Source organism: Oncorhynchus gorbuscha, unplaced genomic scaffold (assembly GCF_021184085.1).
Source record: "Oncorhynchus gorbuscha isolate QuinsamMale2020 ecotype Even-year unplaced genomic scaffold, OgorEven_v1.0 Un_scaffold_1598, whole genome shotgun sequence".
Taxonomy (NCBI): Eukaryota; Metazoa; Chordata; class Actinopteri; order Salmoniformes; family Salmonidae; genus Oncorhynchus; species Oncorhynchus gorbuscha.
The window spans coordinates 15,001-22,500 of record NW_025746331.1 but is presented as its reverse complement, the minus strand read 5'-3'; the positions used below and the strand labels follow the sequence as shown (position 1 = coordinate 22,500).

At 48.2% G+C, this 7,500-nt stretch overlaps 1 pseudogene; it reads right to left on the bottom strand.

The window, feature by feature from the left end:
• Window positions 1-7,500, bottom strand: part of LOC124023339 — a 33,479-nt pseudogene that overhangs the window by 22,198 nt on the left and 3,781 nt on the right.

Sequence of the window (7,500 nt, the reverse complement as noted above, 5' to 3'; positions counted from 1 at the left end):
CACCTTAGTGCTCCAGCGGTCGTAGGGGTATGACCCCCTCGTGGTAAATGACCCCCCACCTTAGTGCTCCAGCGGTCGTAGAGGTATGACCCCCCCTCGTGGTAAATGACCCCCCACCTTAGTGCTCCAGCGGTCGTAGAGGTATGACCCCCTCGTGGTAAATGACCCCCCACCTTAGTGCTCCAGCGGTCGTAGTGGTATGACCCCCTCGTGGTAAATGACCCCCCACCTTAGTGCTCCAGCGGTCGTAGGGGTATGACCCCCTCGTGGTAAATGACCCCCCCCCACCTTAGTGCTCCAGCGGTCGTAGTGGTATGACCCCCTCGTGGTAAATGACCCCCCACCTTAGTGCTCCAGCGGTCGTAGGGGTATGACCCCCCTCGTGGTAAATGACCCCCCACCTTAGTGCTCCAGCGGTCGTAGTGGTATGACCCCCCTCGTGGTAAATGACCCCCCACCTTAGTGCTCCAGCGGTCGTAGGGGTATGACCCCCCCACCTTAGTGCTCCAGCGGTCGTAGGGGTATGACCCCCTCGTGGTAAATGACCCCCCACCTTAGTGCTCCAGCGGTCGTGGGGTATGACCCCCAGGTGGTAAATGACCCCCTTAGTGCTCAGCGGTCGTTTTGGGGTATGACCCCCCCCTCGTGGTAAATGACCCCCCACCTTAGTGCTCCAGTGGTCGTGGGGTATGACCCCCCGTGGTAAATGACCCCCACCTTAGTGCTCCAGCGGTCGTAGGGGTACACGTCCAGGTAGTTCCTCCTGATGATCATGAGGCCATTTCGGAGAACCTCTCGTGAGCCATTTCCACCTCGACCACCGTTTCCTGCCCCACAGCATCAAGGGATACGCACGCCAGGAAGTGACGCACAATGAACTCATACACACGCTGCTCGTTGCCCTGGAGACAGAAAACACATTTCAGATCTCGCCACGAACCACCGTTTTACAGATCCGGATAGTCAACTCAGGAACCCGGTTGGTGTACTTGGTGTAGATACAGTTGAAGTCAGAACTTTACATACACTTAGGTTGGAGTCACTAGTATATTATATGTTATATTATATATTATATGTTATGTTATATTATATATATTATATAGACCTAGACCGTGTCCAGATGTCTCCATGTCCCTAGATACAGTTGAAGTCAGAATTATATGTTTATATATACTTAGGTTATATTATATATATTATATAGACCTAGAGTCACTCCATGTCCCTAGATACAGTTGTTTTACATCAACCACTCCACCACACACATTTCTTGTTAACAAACTATAGTTTTGGCAAATCGGTTAGGACATCTACTTTGTGCATGACACAAGTCATTTTTCCAATAATTGTTTACAGACAGATTATTTCACTTATAATTCACTGTATCACAATTCCAGTGGGTCAGAAGTCTACATACACTAAGTTGACTTCATGAGCTACCCCAGTTCTGCACTCCATATTTCTCTGTGTACAAAAAACATTTTGGTTCATTCATCCCTGCTTCCTCTTCAGAGTCCGTTCCTCCGTTTATTGACCAAATATTTATTTTCCACCATAATTTGCAAATAAATTCATTAAAAATCCTACAATGTGATTTGTACCTATGATGAAAATTACAGGCCTCTCATCTTTTTAAGTGGGAGAACTTGCACAATTGGTGGCTGACTAAATACTTTCTTGCCCCACTGTGTATATATATATATATATATATATATATATATATATATATATATATATATATATATATATATACCTGTAGTGTGTTGGTGTACTTGGTGTATATATATATATACCTGTAGTGTGTTGGTGTACTTGGTGTATATATATATATATATATACCTGTAGTGTGTTGGTGTACTTGGTGTATATATATATATATACCTGTAGTGTGTTGGTGTATATATATATACCTGTAGTATGTTGGTGTATATATATATATATACCTGTAGTGTGTTGGTGTACTTGGTGTATATATATATATACCTGTAGTGTGTTGGTGTACTTGGTGTATATATATATATATACACCTGTAGTGTGTTGGTGTACTTGGTGTATATATATATATACCTGTAGTGTGTTGGTGTGTATATATATATATACCTGTAGTGTGTTGGTGTACTTGGTGTATATATATATATACCTGTAGTGTGTTGGTGTACTTGGTGTATATATATATATACCTGTAGTGTGTTGGTGTACTTGGTGTATATATATATATACCTGTAGTGTGTTGGTGTACTTGGTGTATATATATATATATATATACCTGTAGTGTGTTGGTGTACTTGGTGTATATATATATATACCTGTAGTGTGTTGGTGTGTATATATATATATATATATATATATATATATATATATATATATATACCTGTAGTGTGTTGGTGTACTTGGTGTATATATATATATATACCTGTAGTGTGTTGGTGTATATATATATATACACCTGTAGTGTGTTGGTGTACTTGGTGTATATATATATATATACCTGTAGTGTGTTGGTGTATATATATATATACACCTGTAGTGTGTTGGTGTACTTGGTGTATATATATATATACACCTGTAGTGTGTTGGTGTACTTGGTGTATATATATATATATATACCTGTAGTGTGTTGGTGTACTTGGTGTATATATATATATACCTGTAGTGTGTTGGTGTACTTGGTGTATATATATATATATATATACCTGTAGTGTGTTGGTGTACTTGATGGGGTGTATAGGGGGATGAGCCTGATCTGTCTTGGTGCCCTGCCGTGGGTTGGGTCCCCTGGCTGCTCCATCACCCCCTAGCGAAGGCCCCCAGGAGGGGCTGTGTGTCTGATGCTCCACCAGGGGGCCCAGGGCCAGGTCCTTAGGAAACAGGTTGGTCTCTGTACGCGGGTAACTGATTAACCTAGACACACAGAGATGAAAATATTACCACACACCTCTACAACTGATGAGGGGGGCCTTCACAGGCATCCTGGGACGCCCAGGGTTCACTCTCCTAGTTCCCAAAAGCCTGGGGAACCTCTACAACTGATGAGAGGGGCCTTCACAGGCATCCTGGGACGCCCAGGTTTCACTCTCCTAGTTCCCAAAAGCCTGGGGAACGTGTTAACAGAAAGATGATTAAAAGCCTGGGGAACTTGTTAACAGAAAGATGATTAAAAGCCTGGCGAACTTGTTAACAGAAAGATGAATAAAAGCCTGGGGAACTGACCAATTGGCAGTAGCTTACCAGAGTACCAGCACTGAATGCCAGCTCTCCCATTCAAATGCACTGTCCTCCACTAACGTCCTCCACTAACGTCCTCCACTAGCGTCCTCCACTAGCGTCCTCCACTAACGTCCTCCACTAGCGTCCTCCACTAACGTCCTCCACTAGCGTCCTCCACTAATGTCCTCCACTAGCGTCCTCCACTAACGCCCTCCACTAACGTCCTCCACTAACGTCCTCCACTAGCGTCCTCCACTAGCGTCCTCCACTAGCGTCCTCCACTAGCGTCCTCCACTAGCGTCCTCCACTAACGCCCTCCACCAGCGTCCTCCACTAGCGTCCTCCACTAGCGTCCTCCACTAACGTCCTCCACTAACGTCCTCCACTAACGTCCTCCACTAGCGTCCTCCACTAACGTCCTCCACTAGCGTCCTCCACTAACGTCCTCCACTAACGTCCTCCACTAACATCCTCCAGTAACGTCCTCCACTAACGTCCTCCACTAGCGTCCTCCACTAACGTCCTCCACTAACGTCCTCCAGACCTGCTCTACTAATGTCCTCCACTAACGTCCTCCACTAGCGTCCTCCACTAGCGTCCTCCACTAGCGTCCTCCACTAGCGTCCTCCACTAACGTCCTCCACTAGCGTCCTCCACTAGCGTCCTCCACTAGCGTCCTCCACTAGCGTCCTCCACTAGCGTCCTCCACTAGCGTCCTCCACTAGCGTCCTCCACTAGCGTCCTCCACTAGCGTCCTCCACTAGCGTCCTCCACTAGCATCCTCCACTAACGTCCTCCACTAGCGTCCTCCACTAGCGTCCTCCACTAGCGTCCTCCACTAACGCCCTCCACTAGCGTCCTCCACTAACGCCCTCCACTAGCGTCCTCCACTAACGTCCTCCACTAACGTCCTCCACTAACGTCCTCCACTAACGTCCTCCACTAGCGTCCTCCACTAGCGTCCTCCACTAATGTCCTCCACTAGCGTCCTCCACTAGCGTCCTCCACTAACGTCCTCCAGACCTGCGACACTAACGTCCTCCACTAACGTCCTCCACTAACGCCCTCCACTAGCGTCCTCCACTAACGTCCTCCACTAGCGTCCTCCACTAGCGTCCTCCACTAACGCCCTCCACTAACGCCCTCCACTAACGCCCTCCACTAACGCCCTCCACTAACGCCCTCCACTAGCGTCCTCCACTAACGTCCTCCACTAACGTCCTCCACTAACGTCCTTCCACTAGCGTCCTCCACTAACGCCCTCCACTAGCGTCCTCCACTAGCGTCCTCCACTAACGTCCTCCACTAGCGTCCTCCACTGAGGTCCTCCACTAGCGTCCTCCACTGAGGTCCTCCACTGAGGTCCTCCACTGAGGTCCTCCACTGAGGTCCTCCACTAGCGTCCTCCACTAGCGTCCTCCACTAGCGTCCTCCACTAACGTCTAGGGTCTAAGGTTTAGGGAGTAGGGACTAAGGTTTAGGGTCTAGGGTCTAGGGTATAGGGTCTAAGGTTTAGGGAGTAGGGACTAAGGTTTAGGGTCTAGGGTTTAGGGAGTAGGGTCTAGGGTTTAGGGAGTAGGGTCTAAGGTTTAGGGAGTAGGGACTAAGGTTAAGGGTCTAGGGTTTAGGGAGTAGGGTCTAGGGTATAGGGTCTAAGGTTTAGGGAGTAGGGACACGATTTAGGGTCTAAGGTTTAGGGAGTAGGGTCTAGGGTTGAGGGACTAGGGTTTAGGGTTTAGGGAGTAGGGTCTAGGGTTGAGGGACTAGGGTTTAGGGTCTAAGGTTTAGGGAGTAGGGTTTAGGGACTAGGGAAAACCCTTACCCCTGTGTGTATAGTTTCTCAGCGATCTTCATGGTCTCTTTGGCGCCGATTCTCAACTTCCTGGAAACCAGCTTCTCCATTTCCTATTGGACCAGACAACAACACAGGCAGACCATTGGTCAATAGACAGAAAGTGAGTGTGTGTCAGTGTGTGTGTATATATATGGCTAGTGTCCTCACCACTGTGTCCAGGGGCAGAGGCCTCCACTTGCTTTTGGGTTTACTGGTTACCGAGGTGACGGTTGCTATGGGATCCTAGGAATTCAGGTCATTACATCATCATCACCGTAAACAGTTAAGATTAGTATTTAATAAGAGTCAGTAACATAATCAAAAATCCCCATCAGAAACCTGTCGACTTCAGCCGACACATGGGCTGTTGTGAGGGAGCGTGTAACTGGCATTCTGACTGTAGGAATGTCCCCAGAGCTGTTTAATGTTCATTTCTCTACCACAAGCCGCCTCTAAACGTCGTTTTACAGAGTTTGGTCATGTTCATTTCTCTACCACAAGCCGCTTCTAAATGTTGTTTTAGAGAGTTTGGTATTACGTCCAACCGGCTGCACAACAGCAAAATCTGTGGCATTGTGTCGAGTGGCCTTTTATCGTCCCCAGCACAAGGTGGGGACCATCCGGTCCTTCTGTAGCTCAGTTGGTAGAGCATGGCGCTTGTAACGCCAGGGTAGTGGGTTCGATTCCCGGGACCACCCATACGTAGAATGTATGCACACATGACTGTAAGTCGCTTTGGATAAAAGTGTCTGCTAAATGGCATATATAGTATATATAGTATAGTATAGTACAAGGTGCACCTGTGTAATGACCATGCTGTTTAATCAGCTTCTTGATACAACACAAATAAGCGTTCTGTGGGGATGGAACATTTCTGGGATCTTTTATTTCAGCTCATGAAACCAAACAAGTTGTGTTTATATCGTTGTATAAAATAGACGAGCTGCTAAAACTCTGCTTAGACTCCTAAGAATGAAGTACTAACCCTCCTCATCACAGACAGACAGACATACCCCTCATCACAGACAGACCCTCCTCATCACAGACAGACCCTCCTCATCACAGACAGACCCCCTCATCACAGACAGACCCTCCTCATCACAGACAGACCCCCTCATCACAGACAGACAGACATACCCCCTCATCACAGACAGACCCTCCTCATCACAGACAGACCCCCTCATCACAGACAGACCCCCTCATCACAGACAGACCCCCTCATCACAGACAGACCCCCTCATCACAGACAGACCCTCCTCATCACAGACATACCCCCTCATCACAGACAGACCCCCCTCATCACAGACAGACCCTCCTCATCACAGACAGACCCCCTCATCACAGACAGACAGACATACCCCCTCATTACAGACAGACCCTCCTCATCACAGACAGACCCTCCTCATCACAGACAGACCCCCTCATCACAGACAGACCCCTCATCACAGACAGACCCTCCTCATCACAGACAGACCCCCCTCATCATCACAGACAGACCCTCCTCATCACAGACAGACCCCCTCATCAAAGACAGACCCTCCTCATCACAGACATACCCCCCTCATCACAGACAGACCCTCCTCATCAGACAGACCCCCTCATCACAGACAGACCCCTCCTACCTCCATACAGACAGACAGACCCCCTCATCACAGAGAGACCCCCTCATCACAGACAGACCCTCCTCATCACAGACATACCCTCCTCATCAGACAGACAGACCCCTCATCACAGACAGACCCTCCTCATCACAGACAGAATCCCCTCATCACAGACAGACCCTCCTCATCACAGACAAAATCCCCTCATTACAGACAGACCCTCCTCATCACAGACAGACCCTCCTCATCACAGACAGACACCCCTCATCACAGACAGACACCCTCATCACAGACAGACCCCTCCTACCTCCAGACAGACAGACAGACATACAGACACCCCTCCTACCTCCATACAGACAGACAGACAGACATACAGACACCCCTCCTACCTCCATACAGATCTGGTAGATCACTAGACAGACAGACACCCCTCCTACCTCCAGACAGACAGACCCCCCTCCTACCTCCATACAGACAGACAGACAGACAACCCTCCTACCTCCAGACAGATCTGGTAGATCACTAGACATGCTGTGTGGTTGAACAGTCTGTTCCTCTTCCAGCTGAACTCTACTGATTCCTCCTCTACCTCATGGAGGACTGACACACACACACACACACCACACACACCACACACACACATACACACACACAAACCACAATTATTACTGCAATTGTTTTGAAATAAAAAAAAGTGTGTGTGGTGTGTGGTGTGGTGTGGTGTGGTGTGGTGTGTGTGTGGTATGTGTGTGTGTGTGTGTGTGTGTGTGTGTACCTCTGATCTTGTAGAATGTCTCCGGTATAAACGCCTGGATGGATTTGAAACGTTCCACAACGAATCCCAGCGTGGGAACTGACAAC